This window comes from Acromyrmex echinatior, chromosome 11 (genome assembly GCF_024713525.1).
Source record: "Acromyrmex echinatior isolate Ae372 chromosome 11, ASM2471352v2, whole genome shotgun sequence".
Taxonomy (NCBI): domain Eukaryota; kingdom Metazoa; phylum Arthropoda; class Insecta; order Hymenoptera; family Formicidae; genus Acromyrmex; species Acromyrmex echinatior.
Genome location: NC_141862.1, coordinates 10,320,213 through 10,339,252, shown reverse-complemented (window position 1 = coordinate 10,339,252; position 19,040 = coordinate 10,320,213). Strand labels below are relative to the sequence as shown.

General features: G+C 36.2%; 1 protein-coding gene across 26 annotated transcripts in view; it reads left to right on the top strand.

Annotated features, from left to right (window-relative positions):
- unc-13 (protein unc13 homolog) overlaps window positions 1–19,040 on the top strand; it is a 100,166-nt gene that overhangs the window by 2,431 nt on the left and 78,695 nt on the right. For 18 of the 26 annotated variants that reach the window (XM_087411411.1, XM_087411409.1, XM_087411405.1 and 15 more), the window contains one exon: window positions 221–1,383. The gene's annotated coding sequence lies outside the window, so the exon portion shown is untranslated. The remainder of the gene's footprint in view (window positions 1–220; window positions 1,384–19,040) is intronic. The other 8 variants (XM_087411415.1, XM_087411414.1, XM_087411413.1 and 5 more) reach the window with 1 other exon arrangement.

Below are 19,040 nucleotides of genomic sequence, written 5' to 3'. Positions count from 1 at the left end.
GTTCTTGATGATGAAATTACACGCGAAATGTTCCTCATAGGTTATCAGACCAAAGTAAACTCAGCTTGAACTATTATACGTTCTAACTGACTTCATTTGTCTATTAATATCTCTTTAAAAGAACAAACTGCATATACGTAGTCAAGTTTCGCGTTTAAAAGTAAAATATTGCACAAGGGAAAATCGAATCCCGCAATCCTATCAATCTTACCTTCTTTAGCACATTGCCGCTTAATGTTCCGCACGCGATCACGGCGACAACGAGCTTCCTTCCTAAGGCCGGCGTTAAACCGGTGATAAAGCCGGGAGTAAGATGCGTGCATGTCGGTCGTTGAAAAAAGACAGGAACAATTGTCATTTCCGGCGTGAACGAATTAGTCAGCGACACATCGACCGACACGTATTTGTGCTTTCAGTGGATATCACTCGGATTCATCGTAATCATCTAGATTTTTCTCCAACGAGAGAATCGTGACACACATAAGGAGAATCAAGTCAAAGAGTGTTTTGAAGTCTCAGTGTTATTCACGTCAGTGTTGCGCGAGGAAGGAGAGAGGATTGTGCGGTGTCACGCAAAATTGCGAAACGAAGAACCAGCAGCGAAATTGGAGAAGAAACAGAGAAAGAGAAATCCGCAATGGGGGATGCGAGTCTAGTTGGATATACACAGAGTTCAGCATCATGGAATGAGTGATATCTTGTGACATATCGAATGAAAAGAGGATAAAATCAAGCGAGAGTGCATCTCGCTCGATGGATTACAAACTGATCTGTGTTAATCTAACGATAACGTCTTCATTAATAAAAAAAAAAGATGTCCTATTAATATTATAATCCTCTTCTGAAAAAAAATATATATATATATGTATACATGTATATATATATATATGTGTGTAATAATATTAATTTGTGTGGAGTGTGATTATAAAATTTACCGTTTGTTCCAAATTTGAGAGATATATCGCCGTATAAAAGAAATCTATATAAATCTATACATATATGTATGTATATGTGTATATACATGTATGTCGTTGACAAAGATAATATAGAGGAAACATAGACATAAGAATCGGCGCGAAAAGAGAGAGGGAAGGTGACGCTTAACGACCAAACGAATGTTGTCAATTACTACTTAATCGTCGTGTTAAAGTTTCCACGTTCAATTATAATAAATGTTAAAGTTGGTTCGTCTGTAGTCCCCCGTTACATAATCTACCTCTCTTAAGTATCGACAACGAAAAAGCTCGGAAAACGGCCTATAAACTATATCTACGTGTAGAGTGCTATCGGATCTTGGCAATGATTGTACCTGGTTTGATAAGGTATTAAATCTCCTTCTCGGAAAAGGGAAGAAACTAAAGCGCCGTTTTTCCTGTTTCAAAGGTAAGAAAACGATTTACTTTTCAATTTGTCCAAACAGTTTCCATGGTGATAATTTTATATTCCCGGTCGATCCCTTTTATATAGATTCCGATCATAAAGTCAAGTTGCTTCTGATCGGGGCAGATTTAATTAAATTGTACTGTCGGTCTGTACGATTGTTTTAACTGCGTTATTTAATAAATTGGAAACCAAAAGGAAAACCTTTTAGTTTTAAAGCGGCTTAACTACGTGTATGTGTGCGTCACAGTTGACATTTGATATGTAACTTGTCAAAAGGTTTAAACATCGGTGCAATTGCATTTGCAAGAGGATTCGAACGTAACACTTTCAAGTACGTAACGTGACACGTACCTCTTGGCTCGCCGCGACTTTTATCTGGCATGCGTTCATGCGATACATGTACGATACATGCCGTCGCGATGTCACCTATCCAACATTTTACCCGCAATCACAAAACCGGAGGAGAGAACAAAACGAGGTGCACCGCGGCCGATTATTGCCGCGTGCGCGTTTACAATAGGTTTTCACAATAGAACTCCATACATTTGTCATTGTGCCCGCAGGCGCCGTAATGTCCGCGTACAAGAATATCGTTCGCACAATATATCTATTGTTCTAAGAAAAATGTAGGAATAACGGCGCAATTCTAGAGAAGACGCGATTATAAACAAATTGTTACAATTCTCACTGCCATTGGTTTCTCGCGATGTAATTTGTAACTTCTCGAATTGCACATTAAATACCATTAGCGGCGAACTAATTCAATCTACGTCTCTCTTTTAACGAGCTGCTAATAACCTCATTCTGAACTTTACTTGTGTTTTATCTTAATCATATAATGCGCAAATTGCGTAACAAGTCTCAAATTCAAAACAGGCGAGCATCTTATAACATGACATAACGATAATGCTGTTATTTCTATCAAATAACGAGGAAGATCGCCTTCATTTAAACTCAAAGCTTTTCTACGAAAGTCGGAAAAAAGTCTACGACACGCTATTTTCTCGAACTTAGGAGCGCCAATCACGAAGCGAGTTAAATTGTAATTTGTGGGTAGAACACAATCGCGTTTTCGCGCGAATTCTCGTTGATGTCTTTGGTCCTTTCCTTTTTCGGTCGTTTTCTTTTGTCGCCATTCACCTGATCTTTCCACATCGTTGATCTCAATTACGTATCAGCCAGTTTGCTCGAACGGGAGATCTCTCTATTACACGAATAGTGACAAGTTGGAACGGAATAGCACTTAATAAGACAGCTAGACATCCTGATCGACTTTAATGTTCTCAGGAAAGCGGTGGATTCTCTAGAGATACAACCAGCGCAATATGTAAACCATACCTTTATGCAATATATAAGATAAAAAGATTTCAAAGAATAAAATCATAAAATTCAAGAACAAGCCGATGTAGACCAACACAAGATAAAAATCTTTAAATGTCTTTAGTATTTGCTAGAAACTTAATTCGTGAGTTAAATTAAAAAAAGAAACCAAAATAAAAGCGAACTGTCAAATATTACACGATGTAACAACGTGTATAATATAAGATTAAAAGCTTATATTATCATAAGCTTTTACCTACTACGCTGTTACATCGTGCGCAATATTTTACAGCTTATCTTTATTTCAGCTGCTTTTTCAATTTCTGACTGACGAATTAATCTACCAAATACTAAAAACGTTTGAAGATTTTCATTTCTGGACTTTTATATTGGAATTTTAATCCACGTTTCTGATTGACATCGCGCATATTTTTTGATACTCTATCGATTGTAAATGTAACGCTCGGTGCTAAATTTGTTAATTTGTTGGCTCTATACTGATGATAACCCAAAAGTTATGTATTGTATTTATGGCTTATTAATAAAAAAAATTTATACACAGTTATCTTGTGTGGATTTTTTTTTATATCGATTTGTTTTTAAATTTTATACATTTATTTCTTTTTTTTTTATTATTTGATAATATTCTTCAATAACCATGACTTCTCCAACAATTTTTGCTGACAAAAGACACTTGTTGGCACATTTTCGGATTCGCCAAAGATCGGCGAAGCCTGGTTGTGCGTGTCCGGAGGCCTGTCGTGCTGGCTTTGATGTATTTTGATTTATCTTTAATGTTTCGTGTTTCATAAATCTTAGGAGGGGCAATAAAGTAATGCGACGTATGGTATCGTGATATCACGACATCGCGACAAGTAATATGCAGATTGCAAAACAGTTTTGCAAGCAGTGTCGTGAAATAGCATCATGTTACGTTACACGCTAAAAATGCGGCGTAAATCACGCTTTTCAAGCCGACCTAATACTAATTAAAATTCAATAGCGTTTCTCGAGGTATTGCGACATTTAAGCGTTCGATTCGTGTTCATTAATGCGTAACCAGCTCGGGAGCAAATCGATATGATTTCAGCGGAACGCTAATTACTGCCGGTCGTTACATTCCGCTGCATAATACTGAACGATTTTATTCGAATGGTTGAAATTTTTCCGTCGAAATTATCGCGAACACGAACGCACAGTTCCGCTTCGAGAAACATGGCATAATGCCGCAATTGTGCGAAAATCAAGATATAGTACGGACACGTGTGCGTCTGAATTGTCTATGTTGCGTTCGCATTCACGAGCATTTATCGATCAAGACGCGACAAAGTGATGAGAGAATGTAGGCGTCATCACTATGAAAATTGAATTGCAAACTTCGCGCGACGTTAAACGCCGTTCGTCTATGACTACGTCAGGTATTTGACGACGACGTCGTGAGCGGTCAGCTGCGACATTACGTATACATCCGGTATGTCCGGTTTCCGTTATTTTCTCGAAGCGCGAGCAATCCAAAAATCCTTCGATTCCAGAACACATAAAACATACAAAATAAAACATACAAAAAAAATTGAATTTTGTATCGTCTGTCACTCTTCCCTGACCTCATGCTTTAAATATTTACAATCGATGCGAAAAGTTCACGAGTCATTGACTCCCTCCCACTCCTATTGCACTTCTTCTCACCTATTGTCTTCTGTTCATCGATGTATCTGTCCATCCTGCTTTTCTTCTCCCTGTCTTTTCTTCGGCGATCCACCTATCTTCCCACCCACCTTCTTGGCTCCCTCTCTCTATCTTTTTCTCTCTTATCGGTTCTTCTTGAGACTGATCTGCCTTGCTCTCTCGTCTCTTCAATCTTTCAACACTTCGCTTGATCGCCATCCAGCTTTATCTCCTCCTGTTCGCGCAGTCTCTCAATCCTCTCCAGTCGATCGCTCTAGTCTGCTCTCTTTCTCTCTCTCTATCCTCTTTTGAAAAAGCTGCCTTCCTTACCGTCAAGGCCGACTTACTTCGAACTCGAGATACGTGTACACGATAGTTTGGAAGCTTACGGCCGAGATTGCAAATTTCTCACGTGTAATAATAGATATACATTTAAATCCTTCCAACGAACGTCGTCGATTAATGATTACAGGTAAATCAGATTATTTTCACGAGAGATAATTCGTCTGCACGCGAGATAATTGGAGGGCAGTCACTCGAGCTTCTATCCGTTCATATACGAAATTCTGGTTCGTTTTATCTAGAAATTGTTTACGAAATGATGCCTTTTAATAGCGATAATTACGAGATGTTCATAGGGAACGGCGTGTGCTACGAAATAGCATCTTGACCCATTTTGCATATATATAAAGTTTCCACAGTATACCAAGAACGTAGAGATAAAGATACATCATTACGTCTGCTAAGAATGCAATTTGTTGCGAAGACATTGGAAGTTGCGAAGAAATAACTCATTCTTAGTTTTTTTGAAGGTTTATTTTCCTCTTCAAACCTTTTACTCCACTATATTTGTATTATTTTCCAAGTTTGTGGTTCTCCATTTTAAACAATTATTACATGACTTCAAAAATTCAACGCTGTCGCGCTCTACTTTCGCCTGAGCGATATATTTTGTTGAAATCGAAGTTGACGTTTTCTCGAGGAATAAATGCGTTCGTGTCTCAGCTTCAAGTTTACTGTTATTTTTGGCGACTTCACGAGAATCACTAGATTGTCAGCGATCGTGACAGTCGTGGCCCATTTTCTTGGATCATTTCTTAACTGCGGAAAGTTCTTACTAGTCCCTTCAACGATGAGGATAAGCTCGCCGCTGCATATTTTATAATTATCCTTTCGGAACACTTTTACCACAGAATAATCCGGTTGTCGACGGCGATCTTTTATTTCGCTCCGTGGCTAAAGACTGTACTTAAGACACGCGGCGTCATATCGTTTGAGTTTCATTCCTCGTTATATGACGCTATTTAATTTTAAAACAGCATACTGACAATGTAATTATATTTTCGCCTCCGGGAAATTACTCAATTATTTCAAGAAATATCTTCTCGTTTATCTATTAGCTCAGAAGAAGATAACGTACGAATATTAAATCGTATCGTTTTTAAAATTATATTTTTAATTATAAAAAATTTGAAGTGTCTCGACATCGAATCATTAAAAATTAAAACTATTTGTTTTTAAAAGCAAATATTTTTTCTCATTCACGTCAGAGCTAATTGCAAATAACGTTTCCTTCCATTTTCCTTCTATTTTAATGTTACGCCAGAAAATACTATATTGCGTGATTTCGTCTTTCAATTTGCATTCGTAAATTCCAAGAGAACTTCTGTAACTATTTTTTTTTTCTATGGAAATGTTTTGTATTTTCAATGCCCAGTTGCAACAACACGTCCTACAAAATCAATATCATTTTATTTACTGCTCGCTGCGTATTTCCCTTGCGTTCTAAGCGCCACGTCGTAACGTTGGTTTTATCATTGCGCATTCTAGACAAATGTCGAATTTATGTTGCTATGACCATCGTCATTAACTCAAATATTTCGTTATTGTAATTTTACTACAATAAACGATTGAATTATTATTCCGATGAGGACCTTACAGCTATCGTAATACCCACAATGGACTATCCGAAAATGTTACGGTTTCCTACGATTTCAAATTGTCTTGTCGGCATAAAGTTACATTTAGTACATTATCATGGTTAGTATTTCATATTTTTAGGAATTCCCGGTGCCTTGAAGTCATGAATTTCGACTATGAGGTCATATTCTGTATCATAACTCTTTATATAGCTATTTGCTACAATAAGAATAAACTGCTTTATTTTGTTTCTCTCTCTCTGTCTCTCGCTTTCTTTTTCTTTCTCTCTCCCTTTCTCTCTCGGACTGTAATTAAATATTAAATTTAAATTATATAAAATTTATGGGGTGCTGAACTCTTTCAATGAACTCAATAAATTATTGAATAATAACGCGTGTTCAAGTTTGATAAATTAATAATTCGGTAACCGACAAATTAAATCAGACGCACAAAAGGGATACATATATTAACATATTTCAATGTCAAAACTTTGCGTCGGAATAAATGCATCACTCATATCTGTAACAGAAATACTCCGGTCTTTGAAAAGTTTTTTTTGTCATTGATTTTGTATTCAACCACAAAACTCACCATCGCGAATTTATTGCGCTAAAGCGCATTACGAGCCTCAAATCCAATAGTCGTTCGGAATTTACAAAATTGGGTGGAATTTATAACACTCTAACAATAGAGTTCCAAAAATGAAACATTCATATGATTATACTGTGTAAAAGCATTTAATTTTAATTTATCTCTGTTTTATACAATATATTTTTGTATGCACTAGAAGAATTCTATATTTGTAGCTGGAAAATATCGAAAAATTGAACAGCGGGTTCAATTTTCATTCAACAAATACGCGAAATACATTATTATAAATATGAGAATATTTTCTTAAGATCGTTGCATCAAGATTTAAATTTATTGAATATTATTTGCTTTGTTAAAATAATGTGACCTATTTACCTAATTTGGCTTATTATTCCTAGATATATCGCCATTGTTCTTATATACAATGTATTGTTAATTTTTAATGTTAATTTTTGACTTAAAATAATAAAGTTAAACAATTTAACTCAAGCAATGTATTGAATTTAATTCAAATTTCTGATTTGTTAAATACTTGAATTAATATAAATGTTATTCAGTTTAAAACTAACCAATTCAACCACAACAAAAATGAATTAATAAAATGTAATTGCTTTTTTTAACCACACATTTTATAATAATATATTTTAATACACTTGGAAGTTAATAATATCAAAATGTTATTTAATTCAAGAAATTGATTGTTAAATTTGATCCTTTCATATTTAATAGTGTAATATAAAATGTAACTTCACGAGATCTTTATATTTTTTTGGATTATTGCATTTTGATCTGATAGTTCCAGTTACACAACTCGACTCCACTTTCTCGACTCCACTAGCTAAAGGGAAATGCAACTTTCCTTTACTTAGCACAGAGATGCTTCGTTATTTCTAACTATGTATTTATCTTTGGGGCGTGTTACTTGTTTTTCGCCAGAGCAATAGTACATGTCATATATGAGAATGATTTGGAAGATCAAAGGCCACACTATTCGAGAGACCAACCGCAGATTGCATTGTTGACCTCTGACTTCCCTCACCGTCTATGTCCCTTTCTTTTTCCGCGCCGTTATATTCCGCGAGTATGCATTTCCCGCTGTTTCCTAAAACAATTACGTTCCGCACAAAAGGACATCTAACTCGGTATAATATAACTGCGCTCGAGGGAACAGAATTCGAAAGGGAGAGATTTGTCGGTGTTCACGTTGACGGTGAAAGCTGCGAGTTGCCTCGTCAAGTGAGACACAGTGCAACGAAAGTGCATTCTGTCTCGAGCATGCAAGCTAATCCGCTATCAGTACGATTCTACCACTTTTCAATTACCTCTAATGTTATTAGGCATTGATCTGACAGACATCCTGTTGTGCTATTAGCTAATGCACTGTGAGAATGGATAATGAATGGAGAGTGATAACAGTGATTATTCCATTGGAAGTTGAAAGATCTAAGGATAGTATTAGCTCGCTAAACTTGTTGATTATTTAAGAAATAATTTTTTCAATAATTTTATATGCTACTTGTAATATTTTGCACATAACTATTAATTAATGTCATAATTCAAATTCTATTTTTATTTTTACATTGATAATAACCTGATCGTTGTCGAAACATAAGTTCGTACTGTTTATTATTGAATATTAAAAGTTATTGTTTGGCTCGTAGCCGTTTTACTTTATTATTATTAATTTAAGAAATAATTTTTTTTACTTAAAAAGATATAATCTTAATATAATTTATTATTTTGCTTCAATTAATTGGCGAAATAAGATTACAATTTGCATTACTGTTCAATAAAACTATCATTTTCAGAACTATTCATATCACTCACTAAACCAGTCTTGCATTCGTACAATATAGACCCTACATTCTTGCGTAGTTATGAATGCACGTTTCTGAACAATAGACACGTTCGACAATGGAATTTCTACTTTAATAACCGTGTCTTCAGATACCCCTATAAAAATTCCGATCGCGTGCAGTCGTATGAAATCTGCATGAAAAAAAGACAGTTGGATGAAGGCCTGCGAGGCTAATTCATGAAGTTGACATTGATATTAGGAGATGATTAATCTTCCCCGGTTGGGAACGCACGAAGAACGGAAACGTGGGATGTAGACAGATCCTTATTGTCTTCTTTCCGAAGATAATGGAAACACGAACTTCAGCGCCTTTTACTACAGGGAAAAAAAAAAGTAACGAGAGCGAGGACGTATTAGCGGTTCGGACGGCGTATTTCTTTTATCTTTACGCCCCCCCATCGCGATATCGTCCTAACGACGTTACCACGTTACTACCGTTTAATGACGCGACACGGTTGATATCGCGGTGACGGGAAGAAATCGCGACTAGCGCGATAGCGAGGCAGCGATAAATGACGTGGAAAAACGAAAATTAAAAATATCTCGATACATTCATTTTTTTATTTCTCCCTTGAAAATACATGATACGTTATGCCGAATCCCGAAGCGATACTCGTGCTAGATGCACATATTGTTTTCGATCTTTCTCGATATTACGCGCTAAAAAGAGCTGCAAACTCAGCTGTAAAATCAGACGAAAAAATTAAAAACATCGTCAACATCAAAGGTCATCGTTTACTCTTGTGATTCGATTATGCTTGATCTTTAAATGCTATTTTGTGCTGACAACTTTACAATTTTGCGATCGTATTTGTGATTTTTATTTCTGTATCGTCAAGTGGATAAACATATGAGATGCAGTCGTTCTGCCGTTTAGTGAAAAATTCACTCGTGACCATTTCTCCAATCGCTTATCCAATACTGATGTGTCTGTCACGAGAATGATAGATACGTTTGTTGCATTACGATAATAAGATATTTCTACAGCATTTACATTATTTGGCTAATTTACGTGTGCGACAGTATTTGAAACTCTCCGTTAGTGAAAGCGAGGTGCATTTGCAAAATTTAAATCGCGCCGGTGCGTCACTCATCGATCACATGTAATCGGTCGACCTCAACGTTACCTCGTACCTCCCTGATCTCCCAATAATTTATCGTGGCTCCAAGCAAGCCAAAATCCTCGATATAGACACATGCAAGAAATTGTTTCAAATGCAACGCGCTGACGACTTCAAATTTTGCATTATTATTCTGTTGAAAGTTTTTTCGCGATCTTTACGGCTAAAATTCAGAATTGAGAAGTAACTCGATGTATTTGTAACGAAGCTATGGAGTTATTTTTTTTTTTAGTAACTGTTACTTAACTCTGGTCTTTTCTTTGCATCTGTAATTGTAACTTAGTTACATTTTTTTGATAACTAGGAATTAATTTAATATATAATTACTTTTATGATTATTTTATATATTTGAAACTTATTTGTCAACATATAAATTAACCAATATGAAATGTTCAGTGAACAATCAGTGATTATTTCTTGTGATTGGAATATATCTTTAGCTTTAATAATAATTAGTTAATCATTCTGTAAATATCTGTATTAAAATATAATATTATAAAATATAATATTAACCTAGGAGATTTTTAATATGTGAATATATTTTAATATGTGAATATATTTTAATATTTATCTCATACTTTTGAATCTAAGTATATATATTAATTTATTATAAATAATATAGATTTAACTCCAAATATTTAATATCATAAGTGAAGGAATTTAGTAATGTTAGAAATGTATAAGATTTATTAAAATAGCAATGCAGAAGTTACGATTTCCTTTTTAAGTAACTGTTACGTATTACTTTTCAGACTAACTTGTAACTAATTACTTTTTGAGAGAAAGAAACTATATAACTGTAACTATATATAGTTACTTTTATAAAATGACTTTTCTAATCAATCAGACGACTGTCAATATCTCTGTAAAATTTAATATTACGTGAGTAATGATATGAGCAATATAATCTCGAACTTTTGTTATGCGATTGGATCTCGGCATCGGACAGGCAAGGTAAAGCATGTTATCAAGTATTGATTTAGCGAACGTTTGTACTGCTGTTTAACTGCCTTTGTGCGTTTCACATTGTTTGACAATCTCGTGCGGCGCATATCTGCTATGTCCATCAAGTAAACGGCTCTAGATCGCACCTAACCGCGCACATCAGAAAATTGTACAGCTTGTCGAGGAGCTTACGTATGGCTGTAATCTTAGCAAGCTAGTGATCTACGGCACGCAAGGGAGCAACTCTGTGGAGCCTGCCTAGACATGTTCGTGATCTCCTCATCTTTCCTCCTGCCTGTTCCAACGGTAAATCGTATCGTACATCTCCCGTATTCGGGACGACCACAGTCTCGGACGAAATTTTTTCCAATTTTCCGCGCACCAGGGGAAAAATGATATATGTCTTTTTTTTCATCTGGCATTCTTTCACTTTACAACTCAATGATATTTCACAGTGTGTGTAACCGGAAGGTAATACATTCCACACTGACTCTATGAAATTTTGAAGTCAAGCTGTGCAACTGCAATTCCAGTCCTGAGTCACGTTTCTCATTTCTTTTTGTTGTGAAGGAAAACTGTATATAGTAGAGGCGAGAATATTTTACAACTTTATAGTACACCTATATTTATATATAGATACTTTATCATCTTTATGTCTATTTTACTTTGTGCATATATATATATATGTCGCGACGAGTTGCAAAGAGGTTGCATGCCATCCTTTGTATGAGCAAGTGACACTCGGCGTCGTTGGAAGTTTTGCGAAATAATTCAAATGCATACACACAGGATTCAAGAGCTTTTGCTCATAATGAAACTATGTAGACACCACTCCCGAATTCTCGTAAAGTCCGCGGATGGGTTGAACGCAATTTAAGTGAGTTACATTGGTTACAAAATTCCATTTGCAAACTTAACCAGTTATGCTGCGAGATTAATTGGGACGGTATAGTAATAACGATTACAGTTATTACATTCAATATCTTTATAATTAATAATTTGGCATTTGTGAACGGACGGAGGAAAACGATTTAATGAAAATAACGAGTAAACACGCATAACGTAACGTGATGATAATATCTGCTGCATTAAATCTTGGTTAACGAAATTATAAAACAGTTACATTATTTATTATTCTCCGTTTTATACAGTTTGTTATTTCTTTTCTATGCCTTGTTTTCAATTTATGGGTTGTACGTACATTAATACAAGTAAAATATAAATTGAAACGTGAAGTTCAATAAAAAAAAATTGATTTTCGCTGTGACATTAATTTAAAAAATTGAAAAATCGATTGATATCGATTATATCCGCCTTGCTTTTATATAACAATACGTTTCAGTCTACAGTCTCAAGATGAACGATGCCGCAACACGATCGCATTCGTATAGGGAAAAAAATCCAATCTCTTCCGACAGAGAACCATCGATCTTCCTCATGTGTCTTCGCTGATGGATATGTGAATACTGAAGCTAATAAATTGCGATCGAACGCAGCTTTAATACGCAAGAACGTTTTGTTTAATCTCTTAGAGCAGACTAGAGAACAGCGTAAGCGGAGACGACATGTTCCAGTTTATCCCAATGTTTTAATAACGTGCAGTAGAATTTAAATAAAACTGTACGAACTTATATTCACCTGTATATATATATATATATATATATACGTTTGCGCTATTTTCCCACTGAAAGTATCTTTCGTCCCTACGCGATTTTCGCGAAAATAAATATTGAAGATATATGATTTCCTATTTTCTCGCTTTTGTAGCCGCTCTGCAATCCACGGGGAAAAAGAAGCTTGGAATACTCTCATCTATAGGAGCTTATTCTCGTTATATGAAATTTTCTCAGATATCGTATATATACTTCTCAAATTGCGGTAAAACTCTTCAACAAATACGATACCTTCTATTATAGTCGAATTATTAATATTACGATGATCAATAAATATTCCGGAGAATGTTGAAATAAATCAGATGACAAGGATTACTTATATAAATTATTTACACATATGTTTATTTAGAATGATCTGATAGCGATTATGTAAACATGATAGTTGTATCTTCCAAAGAGGGAAAAATATATGCAATGTATATTTATTCTTTTGTACATTATATTCTGTTATTATTCAAGATTCAAGAAGACTTCTGAAGTAATTTTACTGCGACTACAGTAAATATTTTCCTCCTTCATTCATTGACGTATCTGAGCTTTGAGGCTGAAGATCGGAATCCAGATTAAACGGAATCCTAGATTAGCGCGTTCCTTCCAGGATCGTGTTTATTGCCTCACCTATCAGAGTAAGAAAGAGTAGTATTGGATCGACCATCCATGGTAAAGACATCGTTTATTAGAAGTCTGATTGACGCCGTCGCGTGATAATGATATATATTTCGCAAAAAAAGAAGAAACACAAAGAACACAATACATAGTTACAGAAGGGAATTATCGTAATATTTTATAGAATTTGTCCTATTTTGGAGAATTCTGCGTTTATGTAACATTATTACGATCTCGATGCTTTAACTAGTTTGAGCTATACAATTCCTCAGACGTTCGAGATATACAATTCCCCTTTCAACCTAACTAGGAATACGTTTGTGTAATATAAGAATATTACTTTACGTTCTATTAAAATAATTGCTGTTATTCTTTGTGACGTATTTTTGTGTATACGTTTCGCGATTTTTTTATCCTCTTCATAGTATTGCACCGCCACATCTTTTCTTCCTTCTTTAGCTATTTAATAATATTCTCTTGTGAGTTTTGCATTTATGTTATTATAACGACTTCAGAGAGAGCTTTCGCTTACAGATTGATGATACTTTCTTTTATCTCCTCTGTGTCTTCTTTTATCTCCTTCCCCCCCTTCTCGTTTCGATGAACCGGTAAATTTAATCGCTACAAGCGGAATATTTTGCCAAGAACTTGAAGCAGCCGGAGACGAAAAAGCAGAATTGCACGATTGCGAGGCAAGATAACAGCCAACATTATTGCGCTTCATGGATATTCAGGGCCGCTCTGTAATCTCTCCATTTGAATATCCGGTCGGTGGCATCTCTCCTGGGCTCGGGGGTTGTACAGGGGTATACAAGGGGCAATCGAGCCACTAATTCGGCACGAGCACGTAGACAACTGAATGCGAATGTCACTCTCTACCATGTGCGATCGTAAAGTCTAATTTATTGTATTAGAAGACATCTTTACGACACTCGTGTTCTCGTAACTATTTCGAACGAAATAGTAAATAGACAATGCGCATCAATGCGCTGTAACGATTGTTCTTTAGGGAAATTAAAGAGAGAACACGGCAAAAGATGAGGTGCGAATTGTAGAGTCTCTCGGAGTAACATTAATGAACTCGTTTGAGTTTTTATCCTTGCTTTTGCATCTTTATGAGCTGATCGTAACAAGTTTTCTTCCATTTCTTTTTCTCGTGCTTCTCTCCTCGTTTTGGAATCGTTAGTCGTTGGCTAAGGAACGGGGTGAATATCATTTACGTAGCTGCGGGTGCAGAAATAAAGTTCAACTACCAGGAAATACCTCCGCGTCACAGCTCGTTACTTGAAACTTTGCGAACCGGAGTTGACTGGGTGTTAATCGATCGCCTCAGAGCCAACGTGAGCCTCCTGGAAATTTTCGAAAAGTGATCCATCATTAGACTCGAAGGGAAAGGGTTCGGTTTCGCGTGCCAAAGCAAAGGTCAATGGTCTTCGGGCCTCGCGGCCGCCCTTCACGTTTCACGTTAATCTGCCTTGCCAGCGAGCGCGCGTCTGCGCCACTCGAAGCAAAATCGATTAACTGAATTAAGGTACCTCGTGATTTTGGACACGGAGAACTTCAAGATCGCTATTATACCGCCGGAAGTTGCGGAAAACGGTACTCCCTTCGTGGACTAAAATGAATATAAAGTTTTTTTTCGATTCTCTCGAATTCTTTGAGAGTTTGAAAGGTCATTATATATGTCGGTTCTCACGATGCTGTTAATCGGTTCACTAACCGCAAAACGTCGTAAAAAAGAATTGCGGTTTTTTTTTTGCAGAAAGACTTCGCAAAATTACGAAGTCTAAACTTTTAACTTTTGAAAATCCTACTAAATGCACTTGACTTAATGTCACTCCCATTCCTTTCCAGAAAAGTAGGCAAGTTATTAATAATTGTATTCCTTGTCTAACGCGGAGAATCGATATTCCGGGCCACCGGAAAGATACCGAATACTATTGCTAGTTCAACGAGCAGGGTCAAATCAGCCACGACCATGCTTCTCTCGTTTGTCGGGGTGGAACGAGGAGCCAAGGAATAGCAGATAGCACAGAGGGATGAAAACTAGTTGTTCCGCTGGTTGGTCATTCCGAAACACCAGGGACAGAGTAATGGACTGGCCGCGTTCAGAACCGTCGCGTATATACGTATATAACTAGACAATTCTAGCTAGTAGACAGTCGGCATCGATCGGGGCCAAGTAAGCTCAACGAACGAACTTATTTCTACCTAACCGCACGGTCAGTCCAGTTTCTCTAACGTGCGGAAATAATTCGGTCACCTCGCAAGGTCTTGCGATCAATTTGCCGTGATAGCATTAAAATTCCATGGATTGCACTTCTTAGTTTTAAAGGATCGCGTACTTGTTGAGTCCTCAATCCACAAGCTGAAGCAATCTGAGCAAACAGACTTTCATGAAAGATTTGAGGAGATTAAAGTGAGCTCGTGAAGCATTAAACTTCTGATTTCAATTATTCGTTCGTTGATCTTGGTAGATCAGAATTTTATAATTTTAATTTTAATATTAATATTGATATAAGTGGTTTATACGTAACTACAATGTTTGCCGATGAGATTTAATAAATAAGCCACGATTATGACAGCAAATTATTGCTTCATTTATCTTGTAGGTTTCATCGACTTTCCTACTAATTTGGAATTCAGGCTTCGTCGGACAGTTCGGGAATTCAAGGCCGCAAGTTATAGGCTCCTTCTTTCTTTCCTTCCTTCCTTCCTTCGAAAGACTAAACGGATTAACGGTCTGAAAGCAGATCGATCCTTCGTCCCATTCTTTGCATCGTTTGATGCTGGTTTCTCTGGTTTTTTTTTCCCTCCGATTCCGGAATTCCATCCCGTACAAATAACTGCCGCTGGAAAAATGTGACTGCCATATAATTAATCTTTAATTGCATATTTTCTGACCCTTTATTCTGGATGATAGACGAAATTGCTTTATGGCTTAAATATATCATGATATAACCGCAGGTCGCAATCAATTCTTCGCAATATAACTTAAATTAAACGATTTAAATTAATCATTTGACTGTTATCGATACCTTTGTGATTCGTGAAAATCTGTCGATATTTTCCACAATTGCAATAATAAAATAATATTTGTTAGGAAAATATCGCAATATATATCACAATTATTCCTTCTGTTAGATATACAGATAGAATGAATCGACATGCAAACAACCTTTGGTATATCGAACAACACGCGGATGGAAATTTGGCAGCTACCGAACGATCCGCGTCGCGAATGCATTGATTGAATTAATTGCAAGAACATAGAATATTCAGCCGCGCAGATACCGACTGATAACATATCGGTCCAAGTGGATCAACCACTTTGTTACGTCGGATCGTTTGAAAGTTTTAACAACCCTCGGTCAAACCACCTCAGCTAGGAAAGCTCGCTTTAATCCTATTCTCGTTAGCGGCTGGAAATTAATTAATGATGTTTATGGATAGGCTACAGAGAGAATGACAACCCACGATTTCCTGGACAGAGTACCACTAAAAGATTTCATCGTACAGGCAAGCACTCGCTTTAAGCTGGAACCTAAATGAGTTCAAATATTGAAGTACCGTTATCAATAATAACGAGTCTACACTCATGATTAGTATTCGTTAGCCTTACAAGGATAATGAACAAATATTGAATTTTCGACGCAAATCTCGATCTATTATGCATCCCATTTGATGCTGCAATCATGATGGGACGTTTGATAATCCAATATATTATATATATGTAATACAATTTCACGTAATGCGTCTCCTCGGCGAGATACGCCTATGTCTATGTGTCTTACGGGAATACGTAAATTCGGTTCGCGCATATCGTGATTGTTGCTAAATTGTGGAATAATCAGGAATTGAGGAAGCGGGGTACTTGTTAGCTCGGAGCATATTTCTCCCTGTTCGTATCTCGCATAGTAATTCGCGTCGCTAACAAATGAACTTCGTGTTACAAAGATACGAGCAATAGAACGCGTTTAATGCCGCGCACGCACGTGGACGACCTTCCAGTCATCGATAAAATTAATTGCACAATATATTGTACTCGGAGATAAATATGTTATACCTTTTGCGTAAAAGTGTCGATGGCATGTGGAATAAAACGTTCTATTCTATCTTGCTGAAAGAGACACATGTTACTGTCGTGCATTAAAACGCGTGAAGTGTACTCTCTCTACCCTTGCCATGGGCGGTAAAAAAGGTCAATTACAACTTTACATAACTGTAGAGCCACACGTGATAATTAATTCGTGATTAATGCACCTCCGTTTCGCCTCCGCCGTTTGAAACACGAGCGCCTTCGCGCTCTCACAATGAGTTTCGCGTATAAAACGGAGCGGGAAACGCAGCATAATATCCAATTTAGAATTTCATTTAAATTCATCGCACGGGCGCGCCAAATTTTACGACTCGTCCTAAATAATTGGAGCACTCGGAGAACGCTCGGAAAAAAAGTCATCATTCAAATAATCTCTTCTATACTGTTAATTTCTCGTTAAATAGTTTCTATAAATATCTTTCTACACGAGTTATGCAAAATGACTAATTCGAAAAGATATTAGTAATTTTTTTAACTTTTCTTGTCGGACGATCGATGGATTTAAATACAAATGAAACGTTAAGCGTAAAAAATTGATTCTCTTATCACATACATATATTTTTTTGGCTTTACAATTTTTTAATAAATTCAAAGCAACTGCACTGAGAGAAATGATTTTGTTATAGAAACAAGGGAAAGCAAATGTGATATTTGTTAAAAAAATGATAGATTTGTTACGATTGCAAATTAATTTATCAATGTAATGAATAATCAGTAGTATTGCTAGCAAATAAGAAGCTCATATATATATAAGTAGACGATTGCAGGGTCTCAAATCATAAGAAATTGACCAATTTTAGTTAAGTATTCTCCTTATATTTGACTGTTTGGTCGGTTTCCTATGACTTAAGACTCCACGATCATCTACGAATTCTATGTAAACGAACCTAAAGTCTATATAAAAGGAAGTTAGATTCTATATAGTTTGCTTCTATTACTAATAATTAGTATAGCAAACTAGCAGCAATCACAACAACAAAATTTCTTGTCGCATATTTACCGATCACTAGTTAAAGATACTAGTGGCTTGTTAAATTAACAACATCCTTTTTCTCACTGTGTCGCGATTGAAGGTCGGCCGAGAATGCAAATCAAGGATCATCCCTTTTTCCAGAGGTGAGCGATAAAATCGATTTTTCTAATTGCGATAAAGGCTATGGCTAACCAAAGGCTATGGTTAACCATCGGAGGAAAAATTGTCTCTACATTGCATTAAAGTTTAAATCGCTATTTTTTATAAAGAGGGAAGTTTTTCTTCAGTTTGAGCGCGGCGACAAGGAATCTCGAGAAGAACAAAGGGAAAGGGGAGACACTCTAAAGAGCATTTTCAAAAGAAAGTTCTTGCGTGAGGTACAATGCGAGGGAAGGTGAATCTCGAGAATGTCGCACCTCTCATATAGTCTCGGCAAAAATTCCAGATTCCTTGATAATTCTCTTGAAAGAAACGCGATCAAATTTCGATCTTTAATAGAAGCGTAAAGTGAACTACGTTGATTCCTTTGGCTTCCTGAAGATCTCTTTCGAATGAAATAATGTAATGAAAATCTCTTCGCTCTTCATTATATTATCCGTTTGACTCAATTGCGAGAATTGTTATGCGACAATACGACGTGTGAATTGGATTATCTAAGTCCATTTTACTTCATCTGACGACATTGAATCGTTACATTTATTGTTGCTACGAACTTTCAAAATATCTCGAAAGCACGAATTCTGTTGTCGGCTTTAATTTAATGTAGCATTCCAATTAGTGCTACTGCGTTGTTTAGCGTCTTTCCGTGCACTCGAGCCGTTATGTAATCTTCTTTTAGTCTTATTGTTAGTTCTCAAATAACCGCGTGTGGTTTAATGAACTGACG